Source organism: Eublepharis macularius, chromosome 4 (assembly GCF_028583425.1).
Source record: "Eublepharis macularius isolate TG4126 chromosome 4, MPM_Emac_v1.0, whole genome shotgun sequence".
Lineage (NCBI taxonomy): Eukaryota > Metazoa > Chordata > Lepidosauria > Squamata > Eublepharidae > Eublepharis > Eublepharis macularius.
The window spans coordinates 10,021,802-10,045,119 of NC_072793.1; the positions used below are offsets into that span (position 1 = coordinate 10,021,802).

The 23,318-nt window shown below is 47.4% G+C and overlaps 1 protein-coding gene across 2 annotated transcripts in view; it reads left to right on the plus strand.

Annotated features, from left to right (window-relative positions):
* Nucleotides 1-500: 500 nt before the first annotated feature.
* Nucleotides 501-23,318, plus strand: part of ACVRL1 (activin A receptor like type 1) — a 69,161-nt gene continuing 46,343 nt past the window's right edge. For both annotated transcript variants that reach the window (XM_054976255.1, XM_054976256.1), the window contains exon 1: nucleotides 501-904. The gene's annotated coding sequence lies outside the window, so the exon portion shown is untranslated. The remainder of the gene's footprint in view (nucleotides 905-23,318) is intronic.

The following is a 23,318-nucleotide window of genomic DNA, read 5'->3' on the forward strand; positions in this document are numbered from 1 at the left end:
ACCGCTGAGAAAGCCCTTTCTCTCATTGCCCTGCTTCTTGATGGTGAGGGCTCTCAAAATCCTGACACTAGCACTGTGGGTCTACTGGCTTTCAGATCTCAGTGCCAGTTATTCTATGGGTACAGGATGACCTTGCTGTTTGGACCAGTAAACATCTGCCTGATCCGGTTGGCAACACAAATGGCAAGTTCTGAAACTTAAACAATGCAAGTAAAGGGAGGCGAGTGACAATCTTCTAAGGTGGGGGACGCGGTATTGTTTCACTGTTTCTGAACCAACAGGAGATCATAAAGAACACTTGTGCAGGGCCCCACTGTGTTTTGGAGGAAGAGAGATTTTGCATGTGTGTGTGTGTGTGTGTGTGTGTGTGTGTGTGTGTGTGTGTGTGTAGATCTATGCTCCGCAATAGGAAATGCTTTATTAGCTGGGAGTGGTGGAGAAAAGCCAGGCAGGAAGAGGCAGTAATAAGAAACATTTTTAACTTCTCCCACATTCACGGCTTGCCAAACCCCTGCTTTCGGGTGAGAGGGAAAGAGCGGAGGGGGGCTGGAAAGAGGATCCCCCTTTCAATTCGCCAGCCTCTCTGAGACAGGCTTCGCCAGAGCTGAGCTTCTGATGAAGTAATTGGAGGACGCTGTCCCCATGAAGCTGGAAAATCAAGGGAAGTTTGCAATGTAGTCACAAAGGAGGCCCATGAAGCCATCTCGAGCTAGTCTTCTGTGTGCTTTGAGGAGCTTTCCTGTGAAATCTGTAAACAGATCTTTCTGAAAAACGCTTCGAACTTTGGTTCTGAGGAAAATTTCCCATCTAGGGAAGTGTTAGCCAAGGCCTGCTGAGAGCAGGAAGGCACTAGGATACAGGACGTGGCCAGGCTCTGCGCCATTTCTCCTACAAAGTCTCCTGGGTAAGTAGGAATTGATGTTTCTTTCCTTTAACCTTTCCATTCTTGCTGAGGTGGAGGGAATGAGAGTGAGGGGAGACCCTTGCAAGCTGGAAAAAATATTTCAGATTCCTGGAAGCAGGCACCAGCCCTTTACAGCATGGAGAAAATTCCTAGGTACTAGTATCAAATTCTTAGCCATTCGCAACTTGGAGTTATCCAGGCCTGCTCCCAGAGCACCCGGCCTGTACAGGCCGCATTATCTCCTCCTCCTCCTGAGGCCAACTAGCCATTGCTTTGACAGGCTCAGGTCGGCAGGGAATTTCAGTGAGAGGGTAAAACATCCCGAAGGCAGTGGTAGGCAGCAGAATAAATCCACCGAGAAAAGTATGGAGTTTATCTATTTGGAGTATGTCTATGCCACTGCTTCAGAGTCCTGTTCAAGGCGGCTTACAATTAAAACCCACAGTATAAAAAACCAAGTCATTCAAAGACAAGCGATTATTTTCTCATTACGGGAAATTTTAACACTTTAAAAATCTGCCAGACATGCTTTCCCACCATTGTTTCCCACAATGGTGGGTCATGGGACCCTACAGATGGGTTCATAGTACAGTTGAACGAGATTCCTACATGGTGGTTACTATGCTGTCTGCAGCTGAGATTTAGGCATGTCTGTAGCAAACTGATTTTTTACAGACATGCCTATCAAATTTAGCCACAGGCTCTGTGGTCTACCCATGGACCTTCCCCACAATCCACAACCTTGTGTTCCTCAGTACGTTTCCAGGGACATATAAATTGCCCCTGAAACGCAAGTGATGATGGCTCTTATCTGTAGTAATAGAAGAAAAACATGTTTCCCACCATGACACATTGCAAAGAGGAGAACAATTTATTATTGTGGTATGATCAAGGCTTTTCCAGCTACAGATAGGATAACTACCCAAAGAACCCATCGTTGTTATTAGACTGATACAGAAGGGCACGATACAAGAAGTAGTACTTTGACACAAGTTTACAGCCACACTTGGCAGGCGATAGTGGAGATGACTGTGTGTTGCCCTGTCATTTTCTTTGCTTTCCACAGGGAATCTTGACTCAGTGTTTTAACTGTTTGCCTAAACAACTGCATGTGAGGTTTAAATGTGTTATCTAGGCCAAAACGAAACAGGGAATCCAGCTCTCTGCTGAACATCTGTTAAGAGGCAAGGGAGAAGGATGATAGGTGGCAAGAAAGGGGTGGATGGGACTTCTTAAGCTTTCCCTTTTTCATTGCTTTCTCCCCTGCCACTAACTCTCTCCAGACAATTTCACCCAACCATGGATTTTGGATTCATGATTGCTGTGCTGCAATCTAAAAAAATAGAGGGTAGGAAAAGGGTAAAGTACTCCAACACTGGCCTCTGACTTCTCCGCTGCAAAGCATGCCTTCCCTCCTCCCCATTGAAAACCCACCGAACGTGTAGTTGCAGCAGTACTAGTAAGGTATTTGGAAGCCTCGGTTTTAAGTTTGCTTCACTTCATCCCAGCGGGAAGCAGTTTTAGATCTCTACATATGTGCAGTAGCATCAGGTCCTTTCAAAGAGTAGCAAAAATATTTTTTTAAAAGAATCAGTGGCTCTATAGGGTTTTGTGACCTAGCAGGTGGGACTCAGACAGAAACTCACCTGAGGGTTGTAACCCATGAGATGAAGACTACTGGTCTACTGCCTTAGAATTCTCCCGCCTCATCCCCCCCTCCTTCTGCTGAATGTGTAATGCAGTCCCCTTCAAAAGAATCACACTAAAACTACTGCTCTGAGGCTGGACATTGCAGGAGAAGATCAGGAGGATAAGCAAGATGTCTGTCAGGGAAACTTGTTTGTAGTTACTGGTCTACTCACTGTGCAACCCCTGATCATCACAGTCTTCCCTGGGCACAATCTGAAAACCACTGGATTCGAGAGTACAAAAAAATTAAGGCCATGTAATACTCAAACCAAAAAACCGGAAGTCATCCAGTTGCAAAACGAAACACCAATAGTTGGTCATATGATTCTCTGCTTCCAAACAGACCATGCAAGTCAGTTTAAAGACCAAGAACAATGCAGGTTTGTAACATGCCATGAAACAATCATGACTGTTGATTGCATCCAAAAATTAAGACTTACAGCACAATAAAGAACATATTTACAGCACGATCCTAAGCACTTCCGCCAATTATGTTCATTGGTGCTTACTCACAAGTAAGTATGCATAAATCATGGCCTTAGTCCACTTTTTTTTAATGTACAGAATTTCCTTATATTGTCAGATTATTAGTCTATCTACTTCAGAACTCTAAATATAATATCTACTACTAGTGCAAAAAATATATGTATTTCCAATTCTTGTAACTCTCATAAGAGAGTAAGAGGAAAACATTAAACTCCTTCCTCGGGGCAAAACTACACTTTCGGCTTTTGATGAGTACAGCCCCAAAGACAAGCAAATTAACTTCCCCACCCTGGACATTTTGGCCCAGCCATTGTCCTTAACACAGTCAGGCCCCCGAGGACTTTAAAAAAACCTTCCCCCACAGCTGTTGTGTGACTGCCGAGAAGGCAAGTTCCAAGACCCAATTTATCAAAAAATATAATGTGTAGTTTGGCCCTCAGTGGCGCAACCTTGATGTAATTCAAGCCCCCTGCCCTTGCCTCTTATTGAAAGTCTTTAAAATTTCAGGAGATCCATGGATGGATCTTCCACCCAATATGTTGTTTGTCCTTAAGTTACAGATAAGCTATTAACTGCCCAAGAAGCAGTTAATAGACCTGTCATTAGGACCAGGTTTATTATTAGGTACCTGTAGAGGAGGGCACTTATGTAAAAAGCTGCATCTTTTGGCAAAATTTTGGCACTCTGAAGGAGATCTATCAGAATGTAGTGAGTTTCACAGGACATTTCAGCCGTTTCCCTATGTCCTTATTTTAGCGGCACAGTATCGCTATTGTGCCGCTTTACTCAAATTAGTATGCACGTCCTCATAATCCAGCCGTGCAAATCCCGTCATCCTCCCATTATTGTCGCGCTTACTCAGAGAATGTAGATTTCCTGCCTTTTCTGCCTTGAAAAATGGTTTTAGCGCTATTTTTGGCGTGCATGAGAATGCTTAGAAACGCTTCTCCAGAGAATGCCCACACAGCCACTCCTCTTTTCTCAGTTGGTGCTTCCTCAGAACAGTTGCTCCCACCCACAAACAGGAATTCTGCAAGCCTCTGTGGACTCCTGTGAAAAGCTTCCCCCCAACCTTTAAAAAAAAGGGGTTAAATGGCTGCTTTTCTCTCCCTCCCTCCCTCCCAGCTGTTTCAGGCTTATCTTAATGCCAAATAGAAAAAAAACTCAAGCAGTTTGCACAGCAGTTTGTGGAAACAAAGGGACAGGGAAGCTGCCAGGAGGGAATGAAGCAGCAGCATTTTAACTCTTTCCTGGCTTGACTTTAAAAAATAAATGAGAGTGGAACAAGCAGGAAAAGTACATTCCCCCCACCTCAGAACTCCACCACCAATTGTCTTTCCAGTGGGCAAGGGACAGCCTGATCATCAAATATGGGGGGGGGGGAGTGGGCTCCAACATTACAACATTAGGATGCATGCGAAAAATGTATTTTAAAAAATGACATCAGCTTCAGCCCCCACAAAATGCAGCTTCCAACAGACACATCTCAACTCGTCAACAGACACCTAATCGCCTTGAAGTCTTGCAGTGCAGAATGATGGGACCCCAAGCCATTTCAGCACTGATCGGTCTGAATGCTCAGCATCGCCGGCTTAAAGTGTGCTGTGCAAAATGGGCCAATGTCTCTGATGATTTTATGGAGACCAAGGGAGGGACAAGCGTAGTAGTACAAAAAATGGATGTTTAATTCACAGCTTGGTTTTAATTAGTTTGATTCATCAGATTTCTCCTGAACAAAAAAAAAACACAGGGGGTCACTCACTTAAGATTTCCCCCCTCCAGCCTGCCAGTGTTTCAAAATAGTGTTTGCTACAAAGAAAAGTAGGCAATCCTCCCTCCCACCTCCCTCCATTGAATCGCAAGCAAACCAGGCAGGGAGAGGAAAGCAGCTCAGAGCAGGCAGCCTTTGTATGGCTCCACCATTGCAGACGGCCTTGCCACTGCTCGGCAACAGGGAGTTATGGGGCAAACCTGGCTTCCCCGGATGCCAGGGATAGAGGGAGCACGACAAGAAACAAAGCTGCCAAGATAACCCGCAGCAGGAGAGCGGAGGGAAGGGGAGCCCCTGATGAGCAATTTAAATGAAATTGGCGGGCAAAATGACAGCAGATCACAGGCTTCCTTTGGGCAGAGCTGGTTCCAAGCTTACAGACTGAAACAGCAATATAGCACAAATCTGAATAGAGGTTTTAAAAAAACAGACATGGGCGTGAATGTGCTTTTGTCAGCTGACGCAAACTCATCCACCACCGATAATAGTGCTTTTGCGGAGGCATGTGAACTTCTGAAAGCACGACACAGAAACAAAAGACATTTGACCCGGCATGTGAACGCTGTATCATGAAAGCGGGATCAGAAATGGCGCAATACAAGCGTGAAAATAAGGCAGTGAAGAAACAGCCTTTATGTTCTCTATGGTATTTGTAAAGAGTTATTTAAACGGCTGTGTGCCGTGTGTGCTGCAAGTGTATTTCAGCTGGGATGTCAAAATATTTAGATGTGTTCATTAACCTGCGTGCAACCTCAGATCCATTCCTGACCTGATTGCCACCCTTGAGTATAACTCAATATTAACCGAGGCACATTTATGTAATCTGGCCCGGCATTGATTGCAGCCAATGGTGACGATGAACATTTGTTTTTGTTTACATTTCCTTCCCATCCTACCTTACTGGTTCAGTTAGGCAACAACAACATACCGTATGTATTTTTTACTACATATCGATGTGGGAGGTGAGACAGGCAGACGGTGTTTTGTGCACGTAACCATTAATGAGCCTCGTGGTTCTCACGTGTCCAGTGACGATGCTCTACCCCAGTGATGCCTATTTTGGTGCCTGGCAATATATTTCCTGGTGCCTGCTTGTTTCATGAGTCTTTGGAATAAAATCCAAAGGGAAGTAACAGAAAAAATCAAGGAGCTTTGCATTGTTCGCTATCTCAACAAACAGAGCCGAGCTCTTCCTTGGGCAAGTGCATCACAGCCGTGCACCCTCAGTCTACCCGCAGACATAGACTTTCTTATGTCTGTGGCTTCGTTGCCTCTCCCCAGGGCTTTTTTTCTGGGGAAAGAGGTGGTGGAACTCAGTGGGTTGCCCTCAGAGAAAATGGTCACATGGCTGGTGGCCCCGCCCCCTGATCTCCAGACAGAGGGGAGTTGAGATTGCCCTCCGCGCCGCACAATCTCAACTCCCCTCTGTCTGGAGATCAGGGGGCGGGGCCACCAGCCATGTGACCATTTTCAAGAGGTTCCGGAACTCCGTTCCACCACGTTCCTGCTGAAAAAAAGCCCTGCCTCTCCCCATGAATACAGAGGCAGAAAACCCTCTCTGTTCTTTAGAAACTGAAGCCAAACAGCATCTCTTTTCCAGAACAAAGATGTAAGCCCACCCCCATGGCAACCATTTTGTGTTTCGCTCTGCCATGGCAGCCATTTTATCACAGTTCCCCTTTCCAAAATTCCTGAAGTGCCTGAAGGCTTAACAAGTTTGGATACCTCTGCTCTGGGCCCTACACCAGCTCCCACACTAGTATTTCACTTTGCAGAAATTGATCGCTTCTAGATGTGACATTCTGCCATAACTCAGGGGTCAGTGGCAGCTGTTGAGGTGCTAGATATGACTTCTGTGTTTTTTCCATATGCATGTAATGAAAAACTTGAGTGTTGTTTCGGCTCAAGTCATATTGGCTAATCTACTAAGAGCTTTAAAGCTATTAGGTTGACAAGGGCTTTTTTTCAGGGGGAACGCGGGGGAACGGAGTTCCGGAACCTCTTGAAAATGGTCACATGGCTGGTGGCCCCGCCCCCTGATCTCCACACAGAGGGGAGTTGAGATTGCCCTCCACGCCGCTCTCAATCTCAACTCCCCTCTGTCTGGAGATCAGGGGGCGGGGCCACCTGCCATGTGACCATTTTCTCTGTGGGCAACCCACTGAGTTCCACCACCTCTTTTCCCAGAAAAAAGCCCTGAGGTTGACCCTCTCTACTGCACAAGTATCAAAAATAGATTTGCTTTGCAGTCTCCCAGTTGTATTAATTTATTTTCAACATTTAGATCCTGCACTCTCCAGAAAAGCACCCAGACTGACTTACAATTACAAAATTTAAAACAGAATCCACATCCACAAAACACACAAAAAAATTATCTCAAATAAAACCAGCTCATATAAAACAGGGAAATAAAATGACAATTTTAAATGAAATCAAATAAAAGAGGAAATAATGTATAGTTCAGAGAGAATTTTTTAAAAAGTCTTACTTGGTTCCTAGAATATTGTAAACTGTGCAACAGTAGAACCTCGGCGAAGAGGGAATTCCAGAGAGTTGGAACCACAATAGAAAAGGCTGTGTTCCTAGTGAGGCACACAGAACAGGGACCCTGATAAAGAACTCATTTCACAGTCAGGCTGGTAAGGGAGAAGACAATCCTTTGGGCATTTGGAGGGTTGAGGGCCTTGGGAATGTTTAGTTTGGAGAAGAGGAGATTGAGGGGGGGCATGATTGCTCTCTTTAAATATTTGAAAGGCTGTCATTTGGAGGAGGGCAAAGAGCTGTTCCAGTTGGCAGCAGAAGATAATACCCGAAGCAATGGGCTTAAATTACATGCACAAAGGTATCAGCTGGACATTAGGAAAAACTTTTTCACGGTCAGAGTAGTTCAAAAGTGGAATCAGCTGCCTAGGGAGGTGGTGAGCTCCCCTTCACTGGCAGTTTTCAAGAAGAGGCTGGATGAATATTTGTCAGAGATGCTTTAGGCTGATCCTGCACTGGGCAGGGGGTTGGACTAGATGGTCTATATGGCCCCTTCCAACTCTGTGATTCTGGTTCCAAACAGCGTATGGCTTTATAGATAATAAACAGCACTTGGAATTGTGCTCCAAAGCAAAATAGTAGCCTCTGAAGATTTTTTTAAAAACTGATTAGATGTAGCGCTGGGAAGTTAAACGCCTCTGCCTGCAGCTTAGCTTCTGGACCAGTTGATCCTTCTGAAGCGCGGCACCACCTTTGAACTTTCATTCCTCATAGGGTTGCCAGATCCAAGCTGGGAAATTCCTGGCACTATGGGGGAGAGGAGCTTGGAGAGGGCAGGGTTTGGGGAGCAAAAGGGCCTCGACAGGGTAGAATTCCATAGAGTCGACTCTGCAAATCAGCCATTTTCTCCAGGGGAATTGATCTCGGTGTTCTGGACATCATTTGTAATTCCAGGACATCTCCAGCCACCACCTGGAAGTTTGCAACCCTAGTTCCTTGAGTTTGCAAGAAGTTAAAAAAAAGTAATCAGTGCTTTCCTGTGGTTTCTATTTCACAAATACACCTTCACTGAAATAGAAAGAACCTGTAGAGGTCAAACATGATCTCACGTTCAGAGTGCAATATTCTTGTTTGCTTTGGACTTTCAGGAAATCCAGAGGCTCAATATTCACCTTATATTTTCATATATGCAAGTCCAGGCCCAGGTTTTCAGACAAATGGACTTTGGCAACATGGCAATGGCCACGCCAATATATGTGTCTGAGGCTAGAAAGGTTTAAAAAGGAATTTTGTAAAAAAAAAAATGTGAGCTGAGATTTTACCCTTTTTGTAAGCTGTAGGCACCCTCTTGGACTGTAAAGCTAGCATACATTGATGCACTCTTAGGACTAACCAACTTTATTGTAGCATAAGCTTTCAAGAACCACAGCTCTCTTCATCATCTGACAAAGAGAGCTGTGGTTCCTTGAGTTTGCAAGAATTTAAAAAAAGTAATCAGTGCTTTTCTCTGATGATGCATCTGATGAAGAGAGCTGTGGTTCTTGAAAACTTATGCTACAATAAAGTTGGTTAATCTTAAAGGTGCTACTGGACTCTTTACTATTTTGCAACTACAGACTAACACAGCTAGGTAAAAGGTAAAGGGAGTCCCCTGTGCAAGCACCAAGTAATTACTGAGCCATAGAGGGACGTCGCATCATGACGTTTTCTTAGCAGACTTTTTATGGGGTGGATTGCCATTGCCTTCCCCAGTCATCTACACTTTACTCCTAGGAAACTGGGTACTCATTTTACTGACCTCGGAAGCTGGAAGGCTGAGTCAACCTTCCTCAGTATTTATGTAGCATTTCTCTAGGAGTTCATTGCACTTAACGTTCATCATGTACAGTGATCATTTCAATGACCCAATAAGAAAGGCCTGCATCAGTAGATACGCTCACTGTTTTACCTCTTATAGATGGGGTGATGGTGCCAATTGGCTTGCCTAAGGGCATACCACAAATGGGCAGACAACAAACTTACAACTGACGCTCTTCAACTGCTATGCTATGTCAGTTCTACAAAGTAGGAAGTACAACAGTTTGGCTTTTATTTTTAAGAACAAGCAAAAAACAACAACAATGAATTGCCTGAAATCCGAATAAACTGAAATAGAACCCAGACCTAAAAAGGAGATCTTGCATGGGGTGAAATTGGGGATTGATTCATAGCCAGAAACAGACATGGGCCGTTTTCACACTGCTTACCAGCCACGGAACATTGCACCGAGCTCCCAGAACAACAGCGTCTTCCTGGCCCGATTTCGCGCGAGAACTGCCATGAGCGAGAACTGCCATGGGCCGTTTGCACACGTCTTACCTGCCAGCGGGACATCGTGTGAAACACCCAGAAGACTGCATCTTCCTGGTGCGATTTCGTGTGAGAAGACTCTGTATTCCAGGTGTTTTGCACGATATTCCGGTGGCAGGTAAGACGTGTGAAACGGCCCATGTTCTGAATATGATCTGAGTGGAGTGATGCAGAAGGCGACCTGCATTGTCATGGGGTGAGGCGGTTGGTTGGTTGCTTCAACATGTGGCCAGCTTACAACCCTCCCTAAACTATGTTCACCACTGCAAACTTCTAGGGACCTGAATATGTGAGATGTTACTTCAGTGCATTTGAGACAGCCACATCAGCACATGACAGATGCTGCCAGCATCCCTTTCTCCCACAAAGCGATGAAATTCTGCACAGAAAGGCAGTTTTTTGAACATGTGGAGCTGCCTTACACTGAATCAGACCATCGGTCCATCAAGGTCAGTCTTGTCTACTCAGGCTGGCAGCTGCTCTCCAGGTCTCAGGTGGAGGTTTATTGACATCACCCATCATCTGATCCTTTGAACTGCAGATACTGGGAACTGAACCAGTTTTAACTTGGAAGCTGACAGTGCAATCCTAAACAGACTAGAAAGAGTCCAGTAGCATCGTTAAGACTAACCAACTTTATTGTAGCATAAGCTTTCAAGAGCCACAGCTCTCTTCATCATGCATCTGTTGCTACTGGACTCTTTCTATTTGGCTACTACGGACTAACATGGCTAACTCCTCTGGGTCCTAAACAGAGTTGCATCCTTCTGAACTCATCTACTTCAACGCATGACTCTGGTTAGGATTGTACGGAAGGGCATCTAAGTTCTGTTTCATGGTTAATTCCATATCAGTTAAGGCTACAAAGATTGCCACTCCCCTCCCCCCTAAAAAATCCCCCTTAGTCCAGGATTTCCTGATGTGTTGCCCGTGGCCATTGTGGCGCTCAGCATTGGGGGGGACAGCATTGCCTGTGGTGTGATGTCACTTCTGGCAAAAAAAATGTAACATCTCAACTACGCCATGGCTCTCTATGAAGTCCCCAAATCTCTATGCTTTTTACAATAGAGGTTTGTGGGATTCCTAGAATGTCGCTGGGGTAGCTGTGAGTGATATCACATCCAGGGTTTTGCCAGAAATAATGTTGCTTTGTGTGCAATACCACTTTTTCAAGTGTTTCCCCCCCCTCAAAACTCTTTGTGAGTGCCAGGCTAGGAACTGTAGCAGGACTATGGTAAAGGCAGAAACAGTGGAAGACTGCTGTCATGCAAATAAAGGGGTTTTTTCTTGGATCCTTCCCACTGCTCACTAGAGAAGGATCCAGGATCCTGTAAATAGGTCCCATGAATCAGCTGTGGGGGCTAGAGAGTACCAGAACAGTGGAAGAGCACACCTTCCTCTCTTGATGTTCTTCTCTTTGTGTTTTATAGTATCTTTCCCCCACTGGTTGCCTCCTTCTGTATATGTGTTGTCCCCTTTGACCTTGCTCTGTATTTGTGTGTGTATTTAATCCCCATCCACATTTGTCTTGTGTGTGCATGTGTGCGCTTGGTTTCAAACCATTTTGTGCCTGCCTCTACCTCCTGTGGCAGCCATTTTGTAGTTGCACCCACCACCCAGCCTCCAAATTGCAAAAGTGCCTGTAGGCTCAAAAATTTGGAGAGCCCGGCTTTCGGTATTCAAGTTCCATTACTACACAGATGATGGATGGGCTACCTGGAAGGGTGGGTAATGTAACAATTGCAGTGATGCCCCTGGTAGTAGTCTGTTGCAAGCTCTCCAACATTTCACAGATGAAAATAGAGACACAGTTGTAGCTCTCTTTCTGATTCCAAAATTCAGTGCTTCAGGCTCTACCACAGAGGCTCCACTCCAATTGCAGTAGACCATATTCCTTTACTCTGCAATAGCCAGTTCTGCCCTGTTTTCAAATCCAAAAAGTCATTTATCTGTTAGGTTCAAGTTAATCTAGGAAAGCATACAATTGTCCTGTAATCTGATATTGATAGTTTAAAGGGAGCCTTGGTAGGGTTGCCAGGTCCAGGTTGGGAAATTCCTGGAGATTTTGGGGGTGGAGCCTGGAAATAGTGGAGTTTGGGGAGGGGAGGGGCCTCAATGGGATATAATGCCATAGAGCAGGGGTGGCCAAACTTGCTTAATGTAAGAGCCACATAGAATAAACATCAGATGTTTGAGAGCCATATGACATGATGCATTGAAGTGACACCAGATGAAGAGGTGCATTTGGGGGAGTGTCCTGAAAGCGATATCACAGGAAGGGGTGGGACTTTGGTGCAGTATGCTGGAAGTGACATCATCAGAAGGGGTGGAGCTTGGGATGCCACATCCTTGCTAGGCTTCACCCCCAAAGTCCCCAGGTATTTTTTGAGTCAGACCCGGCAACCCCAACATTTTTATTGAAAATATGAAAGACATGGAAAGAAAGAAGGAAAGAAGGAAAAGGGAAAAGGGAAAAGGGAGGGAAAGACATGGAAAGAAAAGAGGAAAGTGAGAGAGGGAAATAAACTAAAATAAAATAAAATGTATAGCCATGGCAATACTCAGGAACCACCAGGAGCCACTCAGGGCCAAGCTAGAAGTGACGAATTACACTTGAATGGCAAGTGAATAGGCTCACTACGGGCCAAGCTACACATGACGAATGACACTTGAACGGCAAGTGGATTGAGTGGAGGGCAAGTGAACAGGGAGAAATACACTTGCCGTTCAACTGTCATTCGTCATGTGTAGCTTGGCCCATTGTGATCGAGTGGAGTGCAAGTGGAGTGCAAGTGAACAGGAAGGAATACATGGGAGCCTGTACACTTGTCATTTAGGTGTAATTCATCACTTTTAGCTTGGCCCACAATATGTGTAGAAGAGCCACATGTGGCTCCCAAGCCACAATTTGGCCACCCCTGCCACAGAGTCTACCCTCCAAAGCAGCCTTTTCCTCCAGGGGAATTGACCTCTGTGGCCTAGAGATCAGTTGTAATTCTGGGAGATCTCCAGCCACCACCTGGAGGCTGGCAACCCTAAGCCTTGGCAACAGAGGATAGGACTTGAAACAATGGGTTTAAACTGCTGGAGGGAAGGTACCAGCTGGACATTAGGAAAAACTGATTCACCTTAAGAGTAATTCAGCAGTGGAATCGGCTACCTAGGGATGTGGTGGGTTCCCCCTCATTGGCAGTCTTCAAGTATCGTCTGGACGAATACTTGTCAGGTATGCTTCAGGCTGTTCCTGCATTGGGAAGGGAGTTGGACGAGATGGTCTGTAAGACCCCTTCCATCTTTATGATTCTAGCATTCTTGTCAGCCTGTGAAGTGTAGGCTGTGTGGTGCCTTAATGGCCATCTGTTTATGGGGGCTGCCAGATGTCGGGATCCAGCCCCCTGCCCTGGATGGGACACCACTGGCAACTTTGCCACTGGTGAAGAGTCTGGGCGTGCTCCTGGAGGCCTCCCTGTCAGTGGAGGCCCAGGTCACGGTGGTTGCCAAGTCTGCATTTTTCCATCTCTGTCAGATCAGGCAACTTGCCCCTTACCTGACGCCCCAGGACCTGGCTACAGTGACCCATGCAACGGTCGCCTCCAGGCTAGATTACTGTAACTGACTCTACGCTGGGCTACCCTTGGGCCTGATCCGGAAACTACAACTGGTCCAGAATACGTTGGCGCAGGTCATGACCGGTATATCCTACCACTCACATATCACACCTGTCCTGCGCCAGCTGCACTGGCTTCCGGTTGAATTCCGAATCAGGGTCAAGGTGTTGGTTCTTATCTTTAAAGCCATGAGCAGGTTGGGACAGGCATATCTTCGGGACCGCCTCTCCCTGTATGTTCCCTGGAGACCGCTTCGATCAGCAGATAAATGTTTACTGGTGGTCCCCGGCCCTAAGGAAGCCTACCTTGCTTCAACCAGGGCCAGGGCCTTTTCAGTCCTGGCCCCGGTCTGGTGGAACGCTCTGTCAATGGAGACCCGGGCCCAGTGGGACATATTATTGTTCTGCTGGGCCTGTAAGACAGAGCTGTTCCACCAGGCATTTGGTGGTTGAAGGGGGCGGTGCCATGTCGGCCTCCCACCTTTGGTGCAGGGGTTTCTCCCCACCATTGTACTTTAATGTACTTGGTTCATTAATTTTATTATTGCTTATTGTATGTTGATTTTAGAATGATTGTTTTCTTGTTTGTATTGATTTGAACTGTTGTTCACCACCCAGAGCCCCTGAGGATGGGCGGTTTATAAATTGAAATAATAATAATAACAACAACAACAACAACAACAACAATAATATACACATGCATCATCATATTATATATGTGTGCTTCCTTTCATCCATCATAGAACTTGATGGATATAGATGCAGCAGGTTCTCTGAATTCCCAGATTAAAAAGTCTTCTCATTTTTTTTTTAAAAGTCCCTTGTCCTTGCAGTGATATAAGGAAAAAGTTACATCTCTGCAGGGAGGACGGGTGGTAGCAGCGCTGCTCCCCTTCAAGGTTTCCCCTTGTAAAGACAGGCAGTGTGTTCATTTTTGGTTTTGGTTTTTTAAATTCTGCCCTTCTATCAATATATCAACATAAATATGAACAATTCAGGCCTTATATCCTTATATCAATATGAGCCATTGATGATGTCACAGATAATGACAGCACCCTCATTTGAAAATCCTGGTTATTTATTTATTTACATTATTTATAGTCCACCTTCCTCACTGAGACCTAAGGCATATTATACAGTGTGAGTCAATACAGTGAATTTCAAAGACATTTCAATAAACATGTAATGTGATAAATTTGCAAAGATTTTTTTAAAAACCCTGCAGAGATCCAACCCAGAGCTGATTGAAACACAGTATAAACAATTCTATGACTGATGTATTAAACAACATGAAAACTACCCAGTAGGATTATGCTTATGGCAATAGTAGTGGACTTTATGGTCTACAGTAGTGGAGTCTATGGTCCCTCAATATCTACAGCAGTAGTAGTAAAATCTGTGGTCCCTCCCTGTAAAGGGTTATTGATGGATCTCTGTGAGACCTCTTCCTTAAGTACATCCCTCCTATCTGAATAAAAAGCCCTCTTGAATTATTTATGTGAGGAAGAAAATAAATCAACTACACAATTTTAAAAATGTAAGGGGAGGGCAGGTGTGTGAAAGAACTATACCCAAACCCATTCCAGTGCTTGTGGATCAACTGCTAATAAAATCAGGAATAAGTTGAGTATGCAGAAAAGCTTCAAGTCCCTCATCTAGATACTAACCAGACCTCAATGTGTTGAGCTTCAACAAGTTTTTTGCATTATTTATCTTCCAACCACACCAGTTTCCCTTCTAAAGACTATGGAGAGAAAGGTGAACCCTGAAGAATGACAGATCAAGCCACTTCTGTTAACAAATTAACAAGGCATTCGTTCCCCAAAGGAAACCATTTTGGACTGCCCAGTCCCCCTGATTACACAGAAATCCTACCTGTACCCAACAGTATAAAGCAAATAGTATGCACTGTAAACTTAGGTGACTAGGAGCTGAACTACATGAGATGAATTACACATGTAGAGCATGTTATTGCACTTACATGTGTTTCCCCCATTACTTTCCTGTTCACTCACACACTTCAGGCACACAGCAGTTGATTTTGTGTACCGACTGGCACAGGTTTCTTCTCTGTTTCTCCGAGACAAGGGGTGGTATCCCACCATGATGCACCTTCTCTTTGTGCGTGCTCAAATCTTCCTTGGCAGTACAGAGCAAATTCGGTAAAATTCGGCCAGTTTCCAATATGAAACGTGATTCGGGGCTTTCTTGGGGGGGGGGAGCATTTTTGGACTGAATTTTACCAAATTTGCTAGGGACCTACTCCTAATGGTCCTCTGATGGACTTTGGCGGGGCATTTTATGGCTCCCCCAAAGAAGGTGCCCCCAGCCATCTCCACTTTCCATTATTCCCTATGGGGAAAACTATGGGGGCTATCCAAGGGGATGGGGGACATTTTGCACAAGAAATCTACAAAAAGAAATCTCCTGCAGAGGTCTTTCAATCTGTCCCTTTAACTGGAGATTGATCCTGGGTCCTTCTGCATGGCAAGCAGATGCTCTGCCACTGAGCCATGGCCCCTCCCCAAACACCTTCTGTCTTTGTCGCAAGCCTCACTGGTGAGTTTTACCTGCCGTTGTCTGGTTTTAATAGAGGGAAGACTGCTAGTTCCCTTCTCAGCTACTCGCTATGTAGAAAGTGGAATCCCAATGCTTCCCCAGCTTTTGGAACAGATTTATATGTTGATCTGATTTCATAACTCCTGAGTCTCTTCTCCAGAGGATATGGAAAGCAGTAGACATGAGGCGCCGCTTTGTCATATCCCCCAGAGACTTAGATGCAGACAGCGTCTATGAGAATCGGAGCTCTGGCCAGTTGTGAAATGAGGAGGTCATGAAGGGAACTCTGCAATGGGCAGGGGAGTCTGGGAAACAGCTGGAGCAAAGGGAGGAGAGAAGGGCTGCAGCTAACCAAGAGAAGAGAGTGGGAGGAAGAACAAAAGACAGAGCCTCCAGAGCTATTTCATTCTGGAGTGCTAGATAAATCCTACTCTTGCGATTTGTGGGGAAATGTGGTCTGTTCTGTTCTAAATCCAGAGGAGTTAGCCGTGTTAGTCTGTGGTTGCAAAACAGTAAAGAGTGCAGTAGCACCTTTAAGACTAAACAACTTTATTGTAGCATAAGCTTTCGAGTGCCACAGCTCTCTTCGTCAGATGCATCATCAGATGCATCTGATGAAGAGAGCTGTGGTTCTCGAAAGCTTGTGCTACAATAAAGTTGCATCTGACAAAGAGAGCTGTGGTTCTCGAAAGCTTATGCTACAATAAAGTTGGTTCGTCTTAAAGGTGCTACTGGACTCTTTACCATTCTGTTCTAAATGCAGCCCTCCCATTACTGACCCCCCCCCCGACCCTCATACCAGGTTGCATGTGTGAGATGTGCTTTGGGTACAAGAAATAAGCAGTTGCCGTTAAGAGAGGCCTCCCGGACAACGTGACATCTTCAGAAGATAGGCTTCAGCTACCTCTGTGGCCTTCAATCCATAGAGCAGCCCATAGAGCAGCCCTCAGGGAGCAAGAGCATCAGGACTCCTCCTACCTTTCTTCCCGTGCACAGGGGCAACTGGGCAGCATGACAGGGTCACTCAGAGAATCCCTTCAGAGCTCAAGCCCTTGTCGCGTGCCTTGCTTTGGTACACCTCCTGGTGCTTGGCTAGTGTTCCTCATCACATGCACCCTTTCCCATCGTGTGCATTTTCTTTGCAAGCACACTGAAAGGAGCGTTATGATGGTGAGGCAAGGTTACTCTGTTGTGCAAAGGATTCCTCTTGGTCCAAGATTTCTTGGTCTGCCTCCAGTGGTCCAGGCCTTGACACCACTGAGCTCATAGCTGTGGCTTCCACTCTTGTTACTCTGGTGCCACGTGACTTCCTGTCACATGCTTGCAGCACAGTGGGTTCATGCTGCCACCTGCCGGTTTAAAGGGGGGTCCCAGATACAGAAAGGTTGAAGAGTACCAATTTATTCTACTGAGGGTGGGTAATAAACTTTTTTTGGGTAGATCACTAGGGAACAGTGTGGTAATATTGTGGTGGCCCCTAAAGCGCTTGGCTTTGAGAGTGTTTTCCTTCAAGCTGCAGAAGTTAGTGTATAATCTGTTAACTGTGAACCTGGCTGACTTGGATAGTCCTGAGTAAACAAGGTCACGATCCAGTGCACACTAACATGGCAATAAGCCCCATTGAACTCAATGGGGTTTATTTCTGAGGTTAGGGAGGTCACCTCCTTAACGCCACAATCATAAGTCCATCCTGTTCAATGGTCTGATTCCCAGGTAGAATTGCAGCCCTATAGTGCAGTCTGTTAAAGGCTGTAGGTAGCATGCGTCTGTGGTCTGCATATGTGCTTAACTGTCCGAGGGCAGGAACAGATCGTAATGGAAAATGTATACATCTTCACATAGATATAACACAGCACTGTAAGTCTCACCTGTGCGCAGGCGTCGCGAAAGGCAAGGCCTTATAGAAGAGCCTGTGGCCGAACCATTCGCCAACAAACCATCCACAACAGGGAATGCCAAAGTGTGCAGAAATGTAGGACTTAACCTTCACTTGGTGTGTGCTGTGTTCAATAAGTGGAGGAAGCTCAGCCGGTCTCTATTGCAGAGGCTGTCCCAAATATGTCTGGTACAAATGCAGTGTTAATTCCCTGCAAATAGTGATTTGCAAATCAGGGACCAGCCTTGAGAATAAAAGATCACTTTCTTCTTCAGTGCAAATTCTCCCTCCTTGCACTTGCAGCCTTAATCACGATTTGGCATTAACCTACATTAATGATAAACAATTCCCTTTTACTCAGGGCTTGCAAAACTTCTTCATTCTGTGGCTTCAAATCCTGGTTATGAAGGGAACTTTGGTTATGGCTAACCATGGTTTTCATCAGTGCAGATGTAATGCTAAACTTTGGCTAAGTCTGACAAGGGGAAGGAAGGGTAGAATTTGTGTTGGAGAAGGGGAAAGGGAGTTTGTACTCCTGGTGCCGGCTTCTAATTTTCAGAGTGCCGGCATTACATCTTCCTTTGCGTTCCTTTGTGATCTCACTATCTATGGGCCAATGTTGTTTGCAGCCTCCATTTCCCCTCCTTGATCAACAACAAAAGCAAGCTGTTTCCTGGGAGTTTGTGGCCCTGTGAGGCGGCTTCGTGGCTGGAGCCAGGCTGTTTTTGTCTTGCTCTGATAGATCTTTGCAGGCTCATAGTTCTCTGTGTTTGGACGTTTCTATTTCCCTCCATCAACAAAATCTAAACAATCTTGATTCCTGTCCCGGCTGCAACACCCTGGCTACATGCTGGAATTCTTGAATAGCAGGAAACTGGGGCTTGGCTTGTTTGTGCTAGGAATCTGTGGACGCTGCAGAACAAAATAAACTTGGACTCCCAGGGCCCAAAACTTGTGCATTTAGAAAGGGGAAGGTTACGTGAATTGGAAGGAGAACAGGTGAGATCAAGATTCCACTGAGTTTAGCTTAGCATTTCTGTTTCACAAGGAAATGAACAAACAAACAAACAAATCTCAAACCCATCTTGTTAGAGGAACAGCTGGAATGTTTTGGATTCCTGCAGAGAGTTTTTTTTTTAAGTACCATTGATAAGCCTACTACACATATACCCTGGATTTAGTCCTAGGAATCAACAGCTGGCCTCAGTTTATGGAGATGATAGGATATATTGGAACAAAGCCAAGCAGCTCAGCAGAAGAGAGGATCCATTACTACAATAACAGTGTGGGGCCAATGGTAAGGACTCAGCCTGTCCAAAACCAAGATTAGAAATCCCTCTCTTAAATTAAAAAACAAACACAATACCTAAAATTCTACCTCAGTTACAGAAAAGCTCAGAATGCTTCTTTCTGTATTCTGCATTCACCACATTTACTAAGCTCACTGACAGTGCACCCTTTGTAGACAGGAGTTGGCATGTGGAGTGAAAGGAAAGCAGCTGTCATTCAAAAGCCTCCTTTCCTGTGTGGGCACTAGCCATGGGCACGGACAGCATTATGAATGGAAAAAACCCACGAACAGGCCGTTCGTCTGTTCGCAAACAGGCAGTTCGTGAGGCACCATTCCAGACAAACAGGTGGTTGTCGCAAGCCTCGTTCATTGCATTCATCCACTGTTCGTGAAGCCAGACGCTCAGGCACCTTCAATCAATTGCCTCCGCAGTGGAGGGAGGGACTGCCTGACCTCTGCCTGCACTCCCTCTGTCACCCTGAACACCCAATCAAAGCCCAGCTTAGCTTGATGGGCAGGTCTTCCTTCCAAGTATGTGGAGCTGCAAATTGGTAACAATTGGTAACATGGAGCAAACACCAGGGGGGAGGGAGGGAGGGAGGAGGGGGTGTTCTGTGGCCATGGGAACTCCAGTCTCATCCCTGCAAACCCTGTTAGGCAGTTGTGACTGCCAACCACAAACCTAATGCTTTTCTCAATGAGACCTCTGGTTATAAAAGGGCATTGTACTCCCAGTTCTGGCTTTCAGTTTCAGCAAGCAGTGGCGTGGGACAGAGCTGTTGCTAGCCTTTTGGGAGAGACAGAGAGAGTGTATTGGAGCTGGGTTTTTTTTGTGTGTGGTTAGATAGGGATCTATCTCTCCACTGGTTCCAAGGCTGCTGCCAGGCTCTGGGGCTAAGCTCTGTGGGCACCTCAACTGAGGGCTCACATTGATTATTATTATTATCAATATCAGTGCCTGATCTGGTCAGGCTTCTGGGTATGCTGGGCTAGGGCTCTAGCCTCAGCCTCTGGTTCCAGGGCTGCTGCCTGGCCCTGGGGCCAAGCTCTGTGGTGGGCTGTGTCCGGGGTCTGAGGCTCCGCCCCTGGACTCACCGGGAGTAGAGGGTGGGAGGCGGCCAGGAGACAGCAACCCAGCTGCCCCAAGAGACACCCGGGTCCAGGACCTGCCAGCAACACAGAGAGAGGAAAAGGCACCCAAGCCACAGAGGTTTAGATGGGGCAAGTGGAAGCTGGCTAGCCCCACCCTTCAGTGGGAGGCTATGAGCCCAGGCAGGGAGAATGGGGGCTGACAGGAGGGGATCAGACCAGGGTGAAAAAACCCAGGAAGCAGGGACAGCCAGCTAGTAGCAAGGCAGCCAGCAACCTTACCTGCAGTGGAGGAAGGGCAGCCCCAGACCACGCCCCAGCCTGCAGACAGGCTAGGAGGAATCAGCCAGGACCAGGTGGGGCTGAAAGCAAAGCAGCCACAGGTGGGGCTGCTTGAGGCCCTTAGTAGAGAGAGCTTGGCAGACAGCCCAGAGCCCACAGCAGTAGCCGCCTGAAGCAGCCAGATGAGCTACCCCAGGTGCCGCTGCTTGAGAAAGCCGAGGTCATGGCTGGAGTACAGGGCGAGGTGTGGCTGACAGGTGGAGCAGGGAATTGGTAAAGGGATAAAAGGGAAGTCCACCCACAGGGTGGGGTGGGTTGTTGTGTAGGAGTGTGGTGGAGTGGAGGAGGGAGAGAGGATGAGGGAGCAACAAAGAGGAGGTGGAGGAGAGAAGACAAAGAGGCAGAGTAGGAAGAGTGAGACCAACAGCTGGAGGAAGACAGTTGTCATGGAAGGCAGCCAGGACAAGGTTAGGTTGAGGGGACCTTCGGGTGGACTGAGAGGGTGTGAGGGTGAGGTATACCCCCCCCTCCTTCCACAGAGCAGGATCCCACCTATTCCCTGAAGGTCCTTTAAGGCTAAAGTCAGGCAGGCCGGCACCCCACAGGGTGGCACCCCGGGCAGAACCTGACAGGCACCTCTGCTGAGGGCTCACAGTGTTCTCTCCTTTTCTGTCCTCCTTCATTCTAGTTTGGTGGCACAATGAGTCTTCACGTTGTGGTGGCCTCCACAGCTGATCGTGGGGTGAAATGCAGAAGTAGTTCTCCTGTTTTCCTCGTGGCAAGCAGTACTGGGTGTGGCTCGGGGGCAGCAGAGAGTACTCCCGCTCCCCCAGATTCACCTGTGGAGGAGGCCAAAGAGGTCTTTCCGCTGGGGGGTAGAGGATCTCTCTCAACATTTTGAGGAGGGGGTGGGTGATGGATTCCTGGAGGAATGGTTTGTGTTTTATGAAACATCCCTCTCGTCCTCATCCCAAACTCTCGGAGGTGTCCCTGCCTGAAGTCCACCCCTCACTCAGTCGTCCGTGGCCAGCTCCGCAGCGCAGCCTGTAACCATTCGTCCTCCTTCCCCTGGGACATTTAGTGGTCCAACTACTCCGTATGGAGGCACTTTTGGGCCCTTCCTAATGACCCCCATGTAGTGCGGTGCTGTGCCTGTGATGTCCTGGTGCACAGGGGCAATAACCCGAAGCACCTGTCATCGATGGTCCTGACTAGGCACCTGAAGAGGCACCACCTGTGCCTGTGGTCTCCGTCCTCGCCCAGCGAAACATCCATTGGGGGGAGAAAGAGGGCTACCAGCTCTTCTGAGCAGGGATCAGTGGGAGGGTCACCGGAATCCACCCCAAGCAAGAATCCTTGCCCTGAGGGTGATGCTGGTGGGAGTGGAGTGCTCAGGCAGGCCGTGCTCATGGAGTTTGTTCCCTGGGGTCTGGGATAGCGCCGCTTAGAACGGCGACGTTGAGGGCTCAGGACCTTCGCGTCTTGGCAGAGACGATTGCCCTACATGGCTTGCCCCTCTCCATCATGGAGTGCGTGGGCTTCCGCAGGCTACTTAAGCATCTTGCCCCTTGGTTCTCCATGCTGTCACCGCACACCCTTGCCCATCGAGTCCAGCGGGTATCGCGAATGAGGGCTGGCACGTTTGGGTCAGGTGGGAGCAGCACGGTCAGGCAGACTGCCCTCGCGGAGGTTGTTCCCTCGGGGTCGGGGACAGTGCCATTTAGAACGGTGAGGTTGAGGGCTCAGGAGGACTCATCAAGACACGGGCATTTGTACCACCATGGCTTCCCAGGCCAGGGACCAAGCTGGGGGGGGCACATCTGCTGAGGGCTCACCTAGATAATTATTAATGCCTGAGATGGTCAGGTATCTGGGAGTGTTGGTGTCATGCTCTAGCCCCCCTCAGATCCCGGGGCTGCAAAGGTCCAGAGGCAAGCTTAGTGGGTTTCTCGGCTGATGGCTCTCATATGTTTGGGTCTTCTCGATCCTGTTCCGCTGGGTAACCCTTTGTCCTCCTCTCCCTGAAAAGTTCCATGTCACTCTTTCTACCTCTCCCTCTCCGGATGGAGCCACTCTGACCCTTCCCTACAACCTCTCCTATCCCACCCATCCCCTCCTTTCTGCGAAGGCAGGAAGGTGAGTGATGCTGGCAGCAGCCTCCTGTTGAGCCGCACAGTGCCCCTATCCATTGCAACCACTGTGCCCTCTGAGCAGGGGGGAATGGGTCCTGCAACTCCGTTCTTTCCGCAAAGGCAGAAAGGTGGGTGCTGTTGGCTGCTGCCGCTTTGGGCCACGAGGAACAGCTCAACTGCTGTTGCACATGAAGTTGAACATCACGGTGCCCCCTATCCAAGGCATCTGCTGTCCTCTCCGAGCAGTGGAGAACAGGTCCTGCAACTCTGTCCTTTCCGCAAAGGCAGGAAGGTGGCCGATGTCAGCTGCTGCTGCTGCTGCTGCCCCGTTTCTTCCTCTCCCTCTCTGGAACCACTCTGACCTGTCCCAGCGACCTCTCCTGTCCCGTCCATACCCTCCTTTCTGCGAAGGCAGGAAGATGGGTGGTGCTAGCAGCAGCCTCCTTTGGGCATTTGTGCAACAGCTCAGGAGCTGTTGCCCATGTAGTTGAGCCGCACAGTGCCCCTATCCATTGCAACCGCTGTGCCCTCTGAGCAGGGGAGAACGGGTCCCTCAACTACTGTCCTTTCTGCAAAGGCAGGAAAGGCTCACAGTAGTGAGTAGTGCCTGCTCAGGTTAGGTGTTTCTGAGCCCCTCTCAGTTCTTGGGGCTGCTTCCACTCTGACCCTTCCTAGCGACCACTCCTGTCCTGTCTCTCCTGTCCTTTCTGCGAAGGCAGGAAGGTGGTTCATGTCTGCACATTTCATCACTCACACGGTCCCCATTTCTCCTTCTATGAACCCTTTGGAGACTTCTGCTGTC